General features: G+C 32.7%; 1 non-coding gene across 1 annotated transcript; it reads left to right on the forward strand.

Annotated features, from left to right (window-relative positions):
- Positions 1–19916: 19916 nt before the first annotated feature.
- Trnai-aau (transfer RNA isoleucine (anticodon AAU)) lies at positions 19917–19990 on the forward strand. Its single transcript has one exon. It is a non-coding gene; the product is annotated as a tRNA-Ile (tRNA).
- Positions 19991–20839: the final 849 nt, after the last annotated feature.

The following is a 20839-nucleotide window of genomic DNA, read 5'->3' on the forward strand; positions in this document are numbered from 1 at the left end:
GTATATTACGACGTATATTACGAGGATCTTTCATCTGAATACTTGAGCTTTAATGGTATTCGTGATTTTCGGTATAGATAAATTCGTAAATTCAGATTGATTTTGTAAAATAAATTTATAAATAGTTAAAGTTAAGATTGTTAATTTCTTTTTCAAACGACAACTAAGAGGATAAGTTATACATCATGATTTTCGTTTCTCAAATTCAGTAACTTTAAAGTTACATATAGTATACATCAACATGTTCATATTTTCTACATTTTATATTAAATTCAAATAATTCTTTGTAACAATTATTTTCAAATTTTATATCAAGTTAAAAGATGCAATCAATATTGTTTCCTCATAAGCTCAATAAAGTTTCTTCATAAGCGGATCGTAGAAACTCAGTAATATCAAAAGAAAAAGTCCAGATTTATTTACAATCATATCGTAAGAGCCTTTTCTCGATACAGTAGAAACGATAACCCCTCACGATAAAACGAACAGAATGTTTTTCAAAATACAGTAAAAATATGTATAATATAAGTATATGAATATATCTATAAAATATAAAAGATAAGGAGATAGAAATGGAAACAGATAAAACTTACCAAAAAATACATCATCCAACGTGCTGCAGCAACATTCGTCAGCCCAACAAAAGAATTATTCTTACAGTGTATATTTTATTCCCTTACCTCTCTTCTTTATTCATTATCCACATGCAAAACACCTTGCACCAAGGTGTGAAACATGGAAAATAGAAAACAATATTCCACGAGCACGCGAAGACGAAGGTGAATAGAATAAGCCGGCTTTCCGGAGTAGGTAACCTTTCCTGGAATATCGATTAAACATCGATTAATATTCATCACCGTGGAGAATTGTTCGTTGCGTGGGGATAGCCCGTATTGAATTTAAAATCAACGATTATAAATTAAGTCGTTTCCCGTTCGCTGCTGCCAGGACTCTTGTATGCCCTCGCGCGTTTTACCATCGATTCGATATACACTACCCCTCAAAAGTATCTGAATATTTGCCTATTTTTAACAAGATGTACTTTAATTAAGATTGAATCAAGCTGCAATGATTTTATTCCTTATAACCATCCCAGCTACGTGTAACAGAATATTATAATCGAATAAAACTGATTTTTTTAAATTGATATGTAGTAATAAAATTGGCGTTTGTAATTGTCAAGCCTTATAGAATAGAATATTTATGAATGAAGTGTGTTAGTAAACACACACACACACACACACACACACACACACACACACACACACATCTATATACTACAATATGTATATTGTATATATAATATATATATTGTAGTAGTGTAATATGTATATAGAGTACTAAACAGTAAAACTTGTATCTAATAATTCCCAAAAAGTGGTTAACGTGGCTTCTAATTACTTATTCATTATTAATTTATGCACGTTGATAACATTCAAATATTGCTATTACAAATTGATCACAATATTCAGGTACTTATGAGCGATAGTGTACAGTATATCGTGTCGTGTTCTAGAGTAAAGAAATAAAAAAAGAGGGGAAAAACAACAAATCGATACGATTCTGTAACAAAAAAAAAAAAAAAAAAAAAAATCGTGAAAAGGTACGAGTATGGCGCGAAAGCAAGAAACGGAAAATTTAATAAAGTCGTTGCACAAATAGAACTTATTGGTCTCCTCGATGGTAAATCCCATCGGTGTTGCTTTGTTCCACAAAATTGATCTTTCTCTTTACATTTTCCGAAAGACATATGTTTGAAAAATTCCTTAACGCAAGAGACAGTGTGTTGGATTTTAATACAGCAAATTTTACATACTTGAGTATGTATATTTGCAAAGTTGACGAAAACAAAACAATTTTCATTAAACAGTATCAAACATGTGATGTGTGTCGTACATTTCAACATATGTTTCATGCTTAAAATTACTTAACAGAGATAATATTTAAAATATGATATTTAAACAACAAATACATCTTATAAAAATTCACACGCTATTCATTGCACGCTCTAAGTACAACTAAATATAAAATGAAGACTCTTCACTATTCTACCCTCGTTCCTCTCATCAAGTATTCATACTCTGAATTCCTTCGCCCAAGAGTCTCTCAAAATATCATCATAGTATCCGAAAACTTATTTGGTCATACCCAGGAAGAGCGCCATTAATTATTTCACATAATTGAACTTGTAACACAGAAGACTCTCTCTATAAATTTTAATATACATATACAAACTGAAATATCTTCAAACCTGACTTATACAAGAAATTGTAACTATAAGTATTATCAACACGATTCTTACTATTAAAACGAGGTCAAAAATACTTTATGCTTATCTCATTATGCAGAATATGCAAACTTATCGCATCGAAAGTCTCCAAAGACATAATACACGATGTAGATCTCCGAAGTAACGAACAATGAGCGCGGCAAGTGGATGTTAAGCACATGAATGCTTTACGAGTTGATACCTGTAATCATGGTTGCTCGCTTATTATCATATTGTTCTTTAAATTACCTCGATGGCAACGGTTGGTTCGCATGGTAAAGCGAGAGACACATAATAAACTGTATTCGTAATATCACGTTATAACGAGACAGAATACGAAAGTAAATCGCCGCCTCCCTTCGAAAGGACAATACAGGCTGAAATTAATAATTAATTAATGGATCTCGGTGGAAATGGTAATTAGGGTCATAAAACGATCATTGATGACCCCAGCCTGCAATTGAACTCGATACAATGCCATTGGGAAACGCGAAAATGGACATAAAACGGTTTCGAAGCTGACGGAATTTAAGTTTTTGTATTACTATCGATTTTTGTTGTATTGGGTGTAAAAAAAATTTTGCACTTTTAGTTTTGTTGTACGATCTACTATAGCAAGGACTTTTAATCATATCACGCGTGTTATAGTAGATTTATCATACAAAATCTTATTTTTAATATTAACGTGTACGATCGTCTTAATTCTGAGTAAGATTATGGTTACAGCGAATATGTGTCCTGATGAATACATCAAACCAGTCAAATAGATTCTTATGAGTAATATTCTTATAAGTACGTAGTTCAGACTTTAGATATTTCATTCTTCAGAATGCATCTACTGTAAACATAGTTTAACTATGCTTAGGATAATATAACAGCAGCCTAATTAAGTTTGTAGTCTTAAATTCCTAAATACCACGTATACCTTTCTTGGTGGTACTAAATTTTGGTAATTAAAAAATTTTTCTAAAACAAAAATTTGTTAATCTTCTTTCGAATTCTTTTAGAATTCTTGCGCTAATTGTCGATTTTCACAATGAAAGAGTAAGATTTAACAATGTATGATATTAAAATGAAATTGCACAGTGATGTAGTGGAATTTGACTATAATAAAAGTTATCCTTTTTAAATACCGTGTAGTTTACTTTTTTTCGGCGTAACTTGAAAAAACAATTGCAACTACAATAACAGCCTATATTCATGTTTCAAATCCACGGTACATGTATACACAATTCTGTTGAAACCACGTTGTTAACTCTATTTTTTACAACACTTTTTCATTTTTTATACGACATTCTTTCCCAAAACAAAAATGAAATTTTATTTGTTTATCGCTGTTTGAGAGTGTTTTGGACAAAAAGATCGTGGATTCAAAGATTCATGTATAACGGGCTAGAATTTATGTATGATAGAAACACACGTGAAGTTGGGCGTAAGTAGTATAAATACAGTTTTTCTCAGACAATAGTAGAAATGGATTTTAATGAAAAGGAAGGTATATACATACTAATAAAAACTTTCAAAGCTGAGAGGTTGTTTTTAATATTGTATACACGTAGATTAGATTAATTTACACTAATAGAAGCAATACAAATATAAAAATTGTAGATGCATGAATATAGATTATGTAATATCGTAGTAGCATAAGCACAAAATTAATAAGTCAGTAATTCATGTTTATATAATTATGTACATTATGATTACATTGGATACTGTTTACCAGAGTATTAAACGACACATAAACGTCACAAATATAGCAAACAATTGCTTGCTTTCTAATGGTTTCTATCGACTCATGTTCCACGAGGAAAAATTCTCATTCTTATACTTTGGTTGGTTTGTAAATTGCATTACAGCGTAGAAAGTTGTTTGTTGATCGTTCAGTGTGAAAGCTCACAGTTCAAATTTGCCAAGTCAGCAAATGAGGCGAAAGAAATACCTAGAAATGTAAATAGAATTGTAGCAGACGGTTAATGAATTTCTCGTTGTTTCGCATGTTTAAAGTGAAACAATTAATTCTATACCCTTTATCAAATCGGAAGTATACTTTATGACGTAACAATTTCAAAACTTTGTCAACTTATTTTGAACTTTTCCTTCCCTAAATACGTTATTTTACAATTATTCGCACTTTTCCGGTTCTTTAAGATCCAAGTTATTTTTCTATTATCATGTAACCCAGAATTTAAATAAAACGATGCTCAAATACCACTTTTAAATCTTACTACCGAGATGTTAACATTCGCAGGAAATGTAGCATATTTCGAAACTTAGAAACGAGATCAAATGTGAAAATTCAAATTGTAGAACGCGGAGATCTTTAAAATCTAAGATTTCAATCATTTATAACTTGCTAAATAACTAACGTTTTCGTGATTTCCCAGATACAGTCTCTGTTCCATAGATATTCTAATTATAAACACAGATAAATTTTACTTTGATAACCACTTAAAAATATAACTAAGAATTGGGCGTCTCAAGCTACGAAACGATATGTATACTAAACACAAGAAAATGTGTTCAAGAACCATCCAACAGCGATAATGTCAAGAACAATTCCAAAAACATTGCGATCTTCTCAACCCGCAATTTTCTCTGTTCATCGAGCAACAAGAATGTTCTTAATAAAACGATTTCTCCTCGAACCTCCGGCTTTTCACCCTCGGTCGATAGTTATCGCGGTCAGAACAGGCGAAGATGTAACGACGTTCAAAGGAGGGTGATTCGAAGTCACTATCATTTTACACATCGACTTGGTCCATCGACCTCCAAACGGATGGAATCGTCTCCAACCTCAATCACCTACCTCCTGTTCCACGTTCAAGATGATCCCTATGATCCGTGACTGTCCTGCATAGGCCACCCCTCACCACAGAACATGGAGATGACCTTGTCTAATTCGGAAGAGCATCATAGCCACGGCTAATGGACCACGCGGGACAGATCAATCTGCGTTACCTTCGTGTGAATTATTTTTCCCCCATCGAGCGAACTGTTTCGTTGTTTCGAGGTCGAGAGAAAAAGGATGAGGGTGAGGCGTCTGCAGAATGTTGGATGATGATTAGAGGAGATTGGTTGGCGAAATCGGAAAGGAAAATATTGAACGTCGGTTCGAGAAAATTTGTTTTTCAATGTACATAGTAGTATTGTAGAAGCAGCTTCGAGAAGGGTGAATTTATTTAGAGACGTAACCAGAGATTTTTCTTTGCAAAACCATATTTGAATAAATGATGTAGGATTATTTATCATTGCATGGGTTTATAATATTTCAAATATCGATGGTCTTTTGTGAAAATTTAGTGATTTTCTAATTTTTATATTTACTGTAATTGTATGAATGATTACTACAAGTCGTTTATTGATACTTGGAAGTTACGTATGGAAGATAATGTAACGCTGTACGAAGTCGACCGCTCTCAATTGCATTTTTCATTATATTTTCACACACGTTTTGGAAGGTATGTTCATTATCGCTTCTCGAATATCACCTTTTGGCTCAATTGTGTTTGGTCTATTGAAGTATATTTTATTTTTAAGAAAACCCCATAAGAAAAAGTCCGATGCAGTTAAATCAAGCGATTCATGTTCACATGTTGGAGAAAAGCGGGAAATTCTTGATATCAACATTAGAATGCCACACCACCGCTATTATATATTTTTAACACAAAAGTGCAATTTTGATAAAAATTCTTAGTTAAATTTGGTTAAATTGTAGAATACTAATTACATGAGCGAAATTACTAATATACATATTAAAATAAATCATCCATAATTAAAATGTTTAGTTTTACGCTACGCATTCGATATGGATTTACGAATATTTTCATATTTACGTTAGGAGTATTTGACATCGATACCATGAGATATACGCTGATTTATCATCGCAAATGGGGGTGGAATTTTGTAAATGTAAAACACGAGACGCTCTGAAAAGAGCACATCGCAAAAGAGTTAATAAAGTTTCGCTTATTTCGCGAATACTTATGCAAGATACTTTTCAAGGGAAAACATTTATTGTACCTTTGTAAATATCAGCGAAGCTGTAACATCTCTCTCTCTCTCTCTCTCTCTCTCTCTCTCTCTCTCTCTCTCTGCTCTGCTCTGTATTCTTGCACAATAAGTAACTGAATTTATATACCTATATATCAACGTCCATTTTATCATAAAGAAAATATTCTATTCATTTTGAAACAAATTTTAAAACGGCAAAAGAAGATAATCCAATGTTAATCTGTATAAAAATATCTCTAAAAATTGAACAAAGAAGATCAAGAAAATCCCTTGGAATTAACTTTTAACTTTAAAACCAAAAATTCAGTTAATTCGAAGTACTTTTCTCTTTATATTGTTTTAATTCAACTTTCTTTGTAGCACAGACAAATTAGTAATTTATATGTAGAAAAACTGAACTCAATATAATAAGTGAATGTTTCAATACCATACTTATCTGTATAGCACGTATCTATTACACATATCTATTACACGTATCTTTATTGCGTGATTTATTCTCCATTTTTCTCTTTTAGGGGAAAGCTTTTTTCCCCTTATATTCATTTGAATTTCTTTTCATTTATGTTTGTACTATACACATTATACATCCTGCCTAAATTTTCATATCATATTTACATTTTTTTTTCAAATTTTCTGAGTATACCTTTCTTTTCGTACTCTAATTTACCCTACTTCTACTTTAATTCTACCTTACAATGTAATAATTGGACTGCAGATGTTTATATAAATTCGTGTTATTAGGAATGAATTTACGTAAACATCTGCAATTTAACTACTACGATTTTATATTCCGTAAACTCATTTCTTCGCTTTTAAGATTCCCATGTAATAATATTTTTGTATAATAATAATAATGTAACTCACTGAACAATCACACTAATCAACCATTAATCGATTTCTGCATTTCAATTTTTATCATTTTTTTTTTATATCACTTTCATTAAACATTTTTTATAATCACGATACAAACCTCACCAATAATCAAAACTTACAACACGTTCTTCGCTAACATACAGTGAATGACAATGAACGAGGAGTAATGGCGGGAATTTCAAACCGAATCGTCCAAAAGCAAACGCAATGCCATCGATTATTTTTAGCCGATGCCGTTTGTCAGTACATTTTGCGTTAATTCCTGTAATCGAAGGGCCACAGATTCAACGGTCGATGTTTCATCCGCCGTTTTCAACATGGACGTCGAAAATTTGAAAAACCAAGCGCGAAACGTGTCTTCCGCGGTCGCAAAGCCGCGTTACGTAAATCCTTCCGCGTCACTTTCGCGCAAATTGTTATTTATCGAGTGGCAAAGTTTACCTAGAGCTCGCACTGCACCTGCCACGCTACGCCACGCCGTATAGATCTTTAAGCGCGTATCCTTTTTCCTCGTTTGTCGAACTGTCCAACTGTAACTTGACGTACTATTCTACAATAGTGTGAAAGGCAACCTGATCAAACTACGGTGGCTCGCGAAAGTATTCGAATAATTACTATAGAAACCTTCTACGCATATATTGTGCATGTTACATAAAACAGTTTGAAATTTCATTGGCATTATAACGAGACGCGACTGATCGATGATCATATTGGCGATATTTGAAACCAATCTGAAAGTAGAGAAGTTGCAAGATATATATATATATATATATATATATATATATATATATATATATATATATATATATATATATACACTGCAAACTTATATTTAGTAAGAAATTAGTATACACCATGAATAGTCACTTTAAGCACATGATAAGTATTGAGAATAATCAGACTGAATGATGAGATTTATTAATGTTAGGGATGATTGCCTTCTTAAATACTTTTGCGATCTCTGCAAAATGTATGCTTGTACTAAATATCTTGTAATTTTTGTATTTTCACAATCATTTAGAATTTTAGAAATATACATATGTACGATAGCAATAAAAAGTATCGATGCGCCATTACATTTATTATAGCGTGTGCATAGTGATTAATTAGGTCCAAATTTTTCATACTATTTGCTAGTGCTCTCATATGATAGAAAACATTTGATACTATGTAAATGGAGGGTAAAATCCAATAAAAAGAACGTTTCATTGGAAAATAAGGGTATGTGTCCATACTTTTTGTAGCCACTGTAATCATAATAGTTGAGTGTCATTATAGTGCTAATGAAATTTCAAAATTATTAAATAACACGCGCAATATTATACATAAAAACTTTCTATGGTAGGTGTACGAATACTTTTGCAATCCACTGTACCTATGTAGAATCAAATAATTATCGTGAAACAATTGATTCAACGAAACTTTGTGGTTACAGAAAGTTTGACTCGAATGATGGAAGTTTGTTGGTAGAGTTTTACGCTCAGTAATGGTGTTATAATTCGCGCTCGCGCAGGAAAGATGATTGTTCCTGAAGAAATATGTTAAAAGTGTAAAGTGTTACTGTTTTGTATGGTATGTTGGTTTGGAGGAGGTTGGTTTACAAATTTTAAATTTGTTGGGTGCATACTTGTATTCAGTAATAGTATTGCAATCTATGTTTTCATAAGAAAGAGTGTTATTTATGAATGTTTTGCATGAATTTCTGGTTTGAAAATTGCTAATTTATTGGATGCATATTCGTATCCAATAATGATATTGTAATTTGTGTTTTCACAAACATGTTTTGTACGATATTTTGAATTTATTTTAAAATTTTTAATTTTCTGTGAATATTGAATGACATTCTAAATATTGAATGATGGCATTCAAAATTATATTCTCATAAGAAAGTTCCACAACTCTCTTTTATTATAAAATATCTTTGATAAAATATTCGAAGGATATATAATATTTCTTTGCAAAATTAATGTCGACTATTAACATTCCATTCATCATACAATTTAAATTGTAACTCAAACAGAACATGTTTAAGTACATATTTCAGAAGCTGGTTATTCCAGTGTTAAATTGCAATTACTAAGAACATAGAGGTACTTTTGATAAAATTAATGTTGTCTTTAACGAAGATCAGCTTTATCACATAGTTTTAATATAACCATTCATATACGGCATATTTAACTACATACTACAGTTTCATTAATCTAGCGTTAAATTATGCCTAAAATCTAGTACCCGTTACATAAACACGAACTCGTTACCAGACTCATTTCATATGGACACAAAAAACTACATCAAAAACATAAAACGTATTAAACCGAAGCTCCGTTTCACAAAGAATCGACTTCAAAGATCCGTTGGCTGCGCTGTTACCGGAAAATGGCTACACACATGGTTCTCCGCGCAGCCGAATCTTTTGTTACAAAAAATCATCATCGGGGAGCACGATTGTGAATGCAATTTAACAGACTTCTGTGCATTCACGATTTCTTTTGCGCGTCTAATTGATCAATTGTTCTGTGGTATTCTCGTTGACTCACAGAAAACACGGTTGAGAACCACTGACGCTCGAGCACGAAGTGAGCGCGCACTCGACCGATTTTTCAGAGCCATTTTCCTCGAAAACGAGGGCTCGCGTGAAAAAATTTCATTCTACATTTTCGACATGTTTTGTCACGAAGAATCGGCTTCCTTTACCGCGATGATGTTCTGAATTACGACGCATACCCCGTATAATGCTTGTATTTTCAACGTGCCACGTCGATTGCTCCATTCGACTCGTTCATCGACAAATTGATCTACAGTGGAAATTTCGCTTTAGTCGCTTTAACGGCGAGCTACGCTAACGCTTGTATTTTTAATTTCTGCCGTGTACGCAAACCTGCTGCGTTGATTTCAGCTTTGCCACGTTAAAATAATTAAATTCATTTCTGGAAATGAAGGAGCTCGCTAGAAGGACAACTTTTATTGAAATGATTGTATTGAATATTTTAAACTATTTTTAAAATATTAGTAGCGTAAAATAAATTGTTCGAGATAACATTTGTTTGTGAAAAGGAGGAGTACGTACACTAATTGCTAAAAGTTTATTGTTATTTTTCTAATTTTTGCTATAATATAATGAATATCTGATTAATATTTGCATTAGTTGTGAATCATGCTACAGATTTACTAATATATTTATAACTGAGGTCATATAATGTTGGTCATATTATTATTTATTATGATTTACTTATTTAATGTTAATGCTACAAATATAAACAAAAATCCCTCTTACTTCAATGAATACTTGAATAAAACTTTTGTTACATAACTTCCATTCTAAACTTTTAGATAGTCATATGTATTTCTCCAAAGTGCCCACGTACCAAGTTCTGAAGATCCTGTTACATTTTTTTAATGGAATGTTTTATATATTTTCCATGACGTAGCAAAATGAATATTTATTGAAATATTTGCAGTGGAAGCTTTTTTTAATAAATATTGTAATCGCTCCATAAATGGCAAACACACAAATAAACGTTTATTGACATGTATATGATGGAAAAAATGATGTAAAAATATGAATACGACAAAATGGCCGAATGCGAAACATGATTGATGTTTTACAGCAAATACTATGTGAAAGGCGTAGATATATAAAGAAACAAAAGAATATAAACGAAAGAATACTAATCATTTTGTACGATTATACAGACGTGACATACATTTTACTTGTTCTAATTTATTTTTATCGGAAATTATCTCAATTACTTTCCTATAAACATCTTCTGGATCTTTTTACGTCATCTATTCATAGAAATAACCGAAATCTACTGTGAAATCATTAATTGCGCAATATCATACGACACACTACATGACACGTCCAATTTGTTTATTTAGCAAATTTTGTACATCTACGTCAATAGAATTGTGCAGCACGTTGCATAAAACTATCATAACGAAACATGCAGCGATCGATTTTCTATACATCGTGTGATGAGGAACCCGTTAATTCGTACATTTTAGTAAAATTCACATACTGTTACTACAAATCGTTCAAATTGTTCGGATACTCATGAGCAGTAGCAAATGTCGTCATTATATTAGGTTGATGTATATGAAATGTCATTCCTGCGGCGCTTGAATTTGACAGGCTACGACCAGCCATTAAATTTTGCCATTGTTATCAACCACATTAGCGGAAAAGAAATGTGCTGCAATACATGTACATCAAATGCCAACGAGGTTTACAATAGAGATATTGTAATCTCATTATCAATTATCGCAAATATTTATCCCTTTGTCTGATTTTAAATTTATAAAACAAAAGAAAAATATCACAACAGTTGTTGAAGAATATCAATTCAGGATTTGAAGAAGGTTATACACATGTCACATTTATTGAAAGTTGGTTTGTAAAATTAAGAAAGCAAGTAAAAGCTAACGCTGTTGGTGGATGATTGGAGGACGGTAAGACTTCCTGCGTCGAAAGTAGTCAGATAAAAATATCAAAAATTATAATATGAAATTTTATAACATCGTTCGTATTTCTTTAAATTTTATATCCACATATTTGCACATTTTGAAACAATTATTATTAATTATTAATTTTCTAACATTTCTTTAATAATTTTGAACAAATTGTCACCGAATGAAGAAACTGTAAAAATAACATTGGAAGTATTGTCTAATTCTATTACCAACGATTCCTAAAAGAACCTATTCTCTCCGAGAATGGAAAGGAACAAGCTGTCTGTACTCTTCTTTTGGCATTTAAATCGCATTAAGTCATTTGCAAAACCTCGTAAAAACGGACCATCTGCCGCAGAAACAACGTATACTCATCGATTCGGGAGATTTCCAATGTTTTCAAGTATTTTATTCTCTCTCTTTCTGTCTCTTTTTATATTTTTCCGATTGTACATAGGACAGCTTGGTCCGATCGCCCGTTTCAGACCAGGTTTAATGCAGACTTTTCCCATTTGAAACTTCCAAACTGCTGGAATCCATGTCCCAGTGATTTTTATTAGCCGTATTTTACTAGTAATGACCGCACGCATGGATTTTCGCTGAGGAATCGGTGAATAATCGCTTCCGGTTTGCGTTGCCACCAACCGACGCCGACGAACAGCCAACGACTGGTCGATAGCACTTCGACCAAGAGTGCTTTCATTAAAATGTAACAGCGAAATAATCACGTTGATCGGTCGTTACCTTGCGTTAACCAGTCACGAACGAATTTAAACAACAAATAATAGAGGCTAAAAGAAAGAGGGAAAGGAGAAGGAAAAGATTATCACTAAAGGAAGCGTTTCGTAACGATCTAGAAACATACCGTGTTTCATTTCGTTCAAATATTTCTGAGTAGAGCTTTGAATGTAGAAAGACGTTTATTCAGTTCGTTCGAACTGTTTATAAATGCTTTGAGAAATGTATTTTTAAGCATAATGGAACTCTGATCAAGTAAAAAGATTCGACTCTATTAAAAGCATTTTAATCCTTTCAATGGTAAGTAGGTTTTGGAAATGTACTGAGCAGTAATACATCTGTGAGTTTTGTGGAATAAGTCAAAGATCTTTTTATTATACTTATTTATTTGATTAGACAATTTACTTCATGTTATTAAAATTGTGGAACATTAAATTGTTTTATATAGTATGTCGACAAAATTGAAACATGCGAGTTCCTGATGCTATATAATGTTATGTGAGAAAATATGTATAGTTTCTTCTTTATCAGAATTCAAATATTACCTTTACAAACTTGGTGTAATAGTTGCTTTTTCCTCGGAAAATATTTTCCGAGGAATTAACCGTTAGATCGCACAAAGATATACTTCGCGGTTTCTATCAATTTGTAACCATTAATTTTTAGTTTGTGAAACTAAAACTCGAAAATATTGTATATTTTATTCATCGTATACATTGTGATGTGTTTATCAATCCTTTTGTTGTGATTTCGTTAATTAAACTTAGCTAAAAATAGTTTCGAAGTGCTTAATATTTTTTTAGTAGCACAAGTAATATATGCTATTCGTTTATTAGTCGATAAAAAAGTAAAGTCAAAATAATTTTGTTACAAAGTATATTTTAAATCGAATGTAAAATATTGTCTCTCCTACAATACATATTCTCGCAGTTAAATCGAATTTCAAACGACAAACACTTGTAAAATACCGGCGATACAAGCTTCCAACCGAAACCAACACCAACGATATTTATACCCATTAACAGAAAACTAGAACGAAAGCTGAAGCACAATACACTGTGCACGAGCGACGTTCCATTAGCATAAATCGCCAAGCGGAGAACGATAAAAGCTACAAACGGGTCCTGTTTTCTAATTACGAAACCAGACCCGCCCATAGTCGTGTCTCATTATGAATCTTACCAACGTCCAGTGCTTGAAACACGGACAATAAAAGGTTATATGTCATCCGAACATTGGTAATTTATTCGAATAGATTAAACGAACGACTTATTCAATTTATTAGCCTAAAATATATTAGATAATAACGCATACATATACGTAATGATTTCGATCTATCGATATATCGATTTGATACTTTGATTTCTGAACCTTTCTTTTTTTTAATAAATATTTCTATCTTCTTATCAATTTTTATATTTATAAAATTTAGCATTTTCCCTTTTGTATATGATTTTACTTTTTCAACTCTTATACTGAGTGTTATAAACTTCTGCAGCCAAACTTTATTGATATATTCTACAATCAGTATAAATCAAGGGAAAAAAGTTATATCAATAAGTATACATAGAATATATATACTTCTAGAATATATAGACAAAGTTTAAAAAAGCTGGGCATATCCTATATAATAGGAATAAAAAATGATTTATTAATAATCTATGATTACTGATTCAATTATACATCCCGGTTGATTCAATTATATGAATTATGCATTCAATTATATCAGACAAGTCCTATACGCTGGTTTGAGACTTTTGCGCACTACTGTACATTTTACACGTGACCTCCGTGGTTAGTTCACAGCTGCCACGTGTCATAGCAGACCGAGTGTCGACGATACAGTTCGTACGTCATGAACAGACACACGGGTTCATTAGACGAGTCGATCAGACGAAGTTCTGTGAAAGATTGCAGCTTGTATTGCGTGTATCCTGCGGGATGTCTATCGAAGATCAGGACAAGATAGGATTGCTTCACTGTTAATCTGCTAATTGAGTCATTCTTCAACCAGAATCTCCTCTAATCTTACAATAATTACATACTTTGGAAAGTAAAGACACTCTATTTATAAAAGATCTTCTAGATTACATTTTTAAGGATCACAATGTCTTCAAAATATTCAAGTGAATCGGAACCTTTCTTCAGTCTTCGAATCATTATTATGCCAAAGATCTTGGCTAGTATTATAAAACTATTTTCCAATTGATACCTCCGCAATATAAGGCTAGCTGTTGGTCAAAACATTTATTAATTATGTAATTCTTTATCTATCTATCTATCTATTTATTTACCTATTTATAAGTGATTCGAGTTTCACTCAAGACAATCACACAAAGATAAGCGAAGAACTAATATTGAAGGATAACTAGATCATTATATTAGTATTATGTCTTGAGATAGCCGACATGTGTTGAAGTGTGTTGAAATACACGCATTACGTCCTAGATTTCACCAAACTACATCGGAATAGGATCTCAACAGCCAGGATGATCAGTACTGATTCCTTCATTAATGCAACCTATTGCCAATGTCGATATTAATCTACACACATTGTAACTTGCTTCATGAAACTTGGGGGTTCCTAGGGATTGATTGATGAGTCTTGTAACAGATTGCTTAAGCCTTAAGAAATCGCGAGACTATCTTCCATCTTGAAGGAAAAACTACCAACAAATGTGCATTTGACCTTTACATTTTGATTAATGACATGTAGATGTTTTATTCCGCAATAATGAAAACCGATCCACGTCATCACGTTCCCGTCAATTGAATCTTTCTTTCTCAATTCTACACCTTTATATCGGTAGAAATAATTTTTTGACTTGCTGATTCTGACGCCAACAGTGTACCCTTCTCCACCACTTTACCTTAAAAAAAGAACACTCTATAAACTGGAAACTAGGCCAGCAATCAGCCAGGCTCACGCTCTGCCTCACACCCCTCACGCGGAACACGCTGCTGTACGACCCGAACTACCGGTCGCCATAATATAGGCTCGTTGACGAGTATCGCCAAGCTTTGCCAGCGCCAGTTTACGCGTCGTTTCCCTATACAACCGCAACCAAACGGTAGAATGGATAGGTACGATGGGGCTGGGGTCATAGCAGCGCGTGGGATGGCGTTGGCGGTTATTGAATTATTAATTAAGTCGGTTAATTAATAAACGATAGGCCACAGACCCAGGCAGTTGGCCAAGCCCTGGAATGCCAACTTCCAACCACTCGTTTTACGCGATCGTCACCCTCAACCGCCATTTCCAATCCTCTTACACTTCTGCTTTCATATATCTTCAATATTAGACAGCGACCAAAGCTGACTTTCTCTTCTTCTTTATTCTCTTTCCTTCTTCTATAACCTTCTATTTCTCATTTTGCCTCTTTTTGATCTTTTTTCTTCGCCTGCTGCCGTCCTCTTCCTCCTCTTTGTCTCTCGTTATTTATTTTATTATACCTTTTTCGAAGATGGTGGCACATCCTCCATTTTTTTAGGTTCATTCCGCACCTGTACATCTTCATTCGCCCGGGGAAATTAATGTTTCCTCGGAACATGAGTTTTCCTTTCTCTCCGAGCGTCTTCGCGGCAAATTATTAATCGTCTTGCCGCGTCATGGAGTGTAGCAACGACGAGATTCTCTTCTTCGGCAAGCGTTGCGTATAATTCTTAATTTCTGTCCTTGCGTCACCTTTTCTATCGTATCTTTGTAAGAAACTAATTTTCAGCTGAGGTAATTCGTTTAGTTGTTATCTTCTTTTATTTTACATACCTTTAAAAGCTTTTTAAAAGCAAATTTTTGATTGAGAAAATTAATTTGGTTATCATTTTCCTCTTTTATGTTTTCAGGCAGCTAATTTTTCAGTGGACATTGGTTTCACTGTCATCTCTCTTTCCTAATTTGTTTAAAAATTTAATTTGTGATTGGGAAAATTATTTTTAAATTTATATTAAGGGCTTTAGATATTGATTTGACTATCGCTTTTTTTCTAATTTTCTTAAAGAATTAGTTTTAGGAAAGTTAGCTTTAAATTATCTTTTAAATTTGATTTAGTTGTTATCTGTTTTCCTAATTTTTAAGGGTCTAACTTTACGGGAGAATGGGAGAAAATTTTATTTCACTGAAAATATTGATTTCACTGTCATCTTCTATTCCTAACTTTTCAGCAGGCTAATTTTCAGTTGAGAAAATTTATTTGATTGTCATCTCCTCTTTTTATAATTAATTGCTGGCTGGGGAAATTAGCAGAGCTGGTTACGTTCTGATAGTAATAGAAGAGGATGAAATCGACGGTTTGTACGATATTTGTTACTGATCGAGTGGTAATTAATAGCAGTTTAATGATGCTGGTTTGAGCAAATTTGATGGAAGATAACAATATGCCAGATTGAAGGGTATTAACGATAATACGCAATTTGATGGATTAGATGCAGGATGATTCCAAAGCAATTGAATTTCATAAGCTGTACATCGATCGGAATTTTACCTTGTAACTAAACGTCATCAGTTTAATTAGCGTACTCGAATTTTGATTATTCTTTGATCTTTAAATATATATAATCAAATTTGTAACATATTATTATTGCTTGTCAATTTATTAGTTATCATTGTTGACCTAACTTTAATAATAATTAAAATAAATTGATATATAATATTATTAATTTATACCTGTTAAATATCGATTATTATACATAGTTAGCCCCGTCGTTTACCCTCTTCAAGAAATTTTTCTATCGTTAAGAAATCTTCTTTAGGTTTGAGAAAAATATGAAAAGATCATTAGAGATATACGTAGATAATTTCTCATTTCACTTTCATCCTAAAGTTGTTCTTAAAGTATTAAACGTATTTTTGCTCGCTATGACAAAGATGAGATTGAGACATAAAAATTCGAAGACCGTAACAGAGTTAATTTCTATTCTCATCTGTGTGATTATCGTCTTTATGCAACAATGCAACAAATATAGTGATAAAAAAAGAGCAAAGATAAAAATTATGTAGTAAGATTTTGCCAACATTTTAATTTCATAATGGAAAATAAAGTTCCATTTTCGTTATAAACATTTTGCAAATTTATTATGCATCGAAATACTTCTATTATAATTAAACGCTACTTCATTTTGTAATGACGATTGATAATAAATATTGCTATTATTTGCAAGTAGACATAACTTTGCAATCCAGAAGTCTGATCGCTGATTTTCATTACCGATTTCCGGGGAACCTCGATTTCAGCGTGTTTAATTCGGAAAGGGAAATATTTTGGTTGTCGGCAACGGTATTTATAAAATTTGTTACAAAAATCGTTGATTTTTCAACGGACTGATATTTGGTCGCGAGATAAACGTTATATGTATCTGCTCGCTCGCGAAACACCAGTTAGCTTGCGCAAATATTTATAAAGTCAGATGCAAAAGCAGAAACGTTCGAATTTATTTTTCGTTGTAATTGTGATGTTAAAACTGCGAGGCAGAATGACGGTCACTGTCATCGACAAGTTGTGATTTCTGCTTCCATCATTTTTTTCTTTATCTTGTTTGTTTCTTTTTCTTTTTTTTAAACTAGTTTCGTCATCGAATTAATTTTAATCACATGTAAATCACGATAACCATAAAATTGAGTCGCAATGCCATTAAAAAAACACACCGCTGATGTGGAATATTTTATTCCGGGTTTGTTATTATAATTTTAGTTATATAGCTTTTGTCGACACAACTATTTCTTCACAGAGATACAAATTTTTAAGGTAATGGATAGGTAATAAAGCGGGAAACGTTTAAGTAAGATGGTGGGGTTGACTGTTAAGTGAGAGTTGATAATGTTAGATAGCCTATAACCAAAGAGATACCGTAGAGTACAAATTACGTTAAATTATAACTTAATTACGTATCAAATTTTAATCCACGTATTGCGTTCTATAAATGGAGAAATTAATTTGATACTTGATCGATATTTTAACTTCAGACAGATTATAGTAAAGAAAATATATTAATACGAATTATAGTTTACTTACAAATTAAATGTCTATTGTGTTTTATAAGTGATTTTTCACGGATACAATATGAATAAATGAATTTATATCATAATAAGGATTACTTTTCAATATTTAATAAGTCAATTTGTTTTTCGATCTTTAAAATTTAATTAAAGAGCCTGATTGAAAATATTTGATAAAAAAGAAACTTCTATCAAATGTTCCAAGAATGCTAAATTCATTTCATGTATGTAAATTGCCTTGTTTTGAATAATTACTATCGCAAACAATAAAAAGGGCCAGTTAAAGTGTATTGTTTCGTTTCATCGACTATTATCCAATTTATCTAAAATGCAAATTCGATATCAGTTTGCTGGTGCACGTAATGTAGTCACACGCATATTCGAAGGGCGCGTAACGCGAAATCGGACGTAATGTAATTTCCATACAGAAGCAGTCAAAGTAGAGACTCGAATGAAACTCATAAAATACTTCTACGGGCATTTACGCGATTGTGCAATTTTTTTCTACAACATTTCTGAGCTTCGTGACGTTTTATCGGGATAGCTTTTAATCATCGAGCCGCGTTTCTTCCGGGCACCCGTTAGATAAAAGTTAGATGTGCGACAAACGTGGTGTAAGCCAGGGGAGAATGGCGGAAAGTACCAGCGCGATACGATAAGCTAGAGGCACTCGTACGTTGAAAAAAAAAAGAAACCAAAAATGGAGAAATATCATAACTACATATATGTCACATGGAAATATAATATACCGAGTGGCCTCGATCTGGGCCGTAAACTCATTTCTGGTATGTTACAGGACTTAAAACTTCGCCATCGTGGTCTCCTGTACTCTAGATTTAAGGCCTCTTCAAAACGTCTATTCTTTCCACTTTATTTTTATCTTCAAAGAGAGAAATAAGTTCAAACTGTGACAATATAACGATTATAATTTCTATATTTACTTGTTCAATTTTTATTTAATTTAACTTTCTCAGTTGTCTTTAAGTTCCCACATCTTCTTTCATTCATTTTCTCTCGGTATTATTTTAATAATAAAAATATTGTAAACATATATTGTAACATCACCTATTTCATTTTTAGTTTCGGTCTATCATAATTTTATTACATTTAATTACTTACTTCGTAACATGCTAACGCGAATATTGTTACATACAATTAAATTGTTTGCTTGTTTGATAGATAATAAGACATTGATAACGAACGAGTGAAGAACGCAATTAATATGAGATATAACCCCAAAAGCAACCTGTTGCCAGCAGTAATAAATAAGGCGGTTGATTGTATCGTTGGGAAATTTGTGCTTCTCGAGCTTTCTGATCCTTGTCTGGCGTTTCTTCTTGCTTTTAGTGTTGTTCTCACTTCACGATTATTGCTTATTTATGAACTTACTAATTTCAAACACAAAGTTTTCCTGTTATCCTTATCCTTTTAAATGAGAATTTGGGCACATTGCGGTAATTGTTATCAAAAATTGATTCTCCACTATCATAATGATTAATTTATTAAATCTTTTTCGTGATTTATGATAATTATGATACGTGAGTATTTTCCTTACTAGTAAGATTATAAGTTGCTTTTTTAACTGGCTCATTAGCTCAGTTGGTTAGAGCGTCGTGCTAATAACGCGAAGGTCGCGGGTTCGATCCCCTCATGAGCCAAGAAAAAGTAAGATTATTAAAACAGGGGGATATTGTTTATTCTCTGAAGTCTTATCTTTTCTTTTACAAAAACTTTTTGCATCGAAGCAATCAATAATCTTGCTGCTATCACCTTTAAATTCTTGAAAAAACAAAAATCAGAAACGACGTCTAAGATTCCAGAATCACTACTAAACACAGTATAACCAAACAAACCCAAGTCCTAAACATATTAAATCCTCTTTCTTTGTGTATGTAATTGGTAGAACATGAATATTTATGCAAATTCACATTTTTATTAATACTCTCAATATTCTTTATTTGGCATAGATATTTGCTTCATTTACTCAATCATCGACTATAAAGTTTTGAATTATTCACTAATTCACGGTGCACGCTTACGTCGAAATTCTCATTTCTTCTGCATCTGCAGCATCCACAGTGCAAACAATAAGAAACAGCAAAATGGCGGACATTGATGAACGAGCGCACGACTCACAAGCATTATTCTTTCGTCGTGCAGGAAAATTTTGATCCGATCCATCAGTGCGTGCACGTGGTCACCCATGTTCGCTATTATTTCAACATTCTTTCCAATTTCTCTGTGGCTCGTCCGGAAATAAAAGTGAGCCCTGTCACAGAAGTGGTGGTCCAGTAGAAAAACGATGACAGCGTGCACATGGTCACCGGCTGAAGAGAAGAACGAAAGCAAATGTTGTTGGCGCATCGACGACGATGAGAAATAGAAAACTATAGCCGGGCGAAACCGAACGAGAAAAATCGAGCCTGGAGGAACGAAGGTCGCGAAGCCGAGAGAATCGAATTACACGATACGGACCATAAAATAAATAGACGAATATTCATTCCATT

Source organism: Bombus pascuorum, chromosome 14 (genome assembly GCF_905332965.1).
Source record: "Bombus pascuorum chromosome 14, iyBomPasc1.1, whole genome shotgun sequence".
NCBI lineage: Eukaryota > Metazoa > Arthropoda > Insecta > Hymenoptera > Apidae > Bombus > Bombus pascuorum.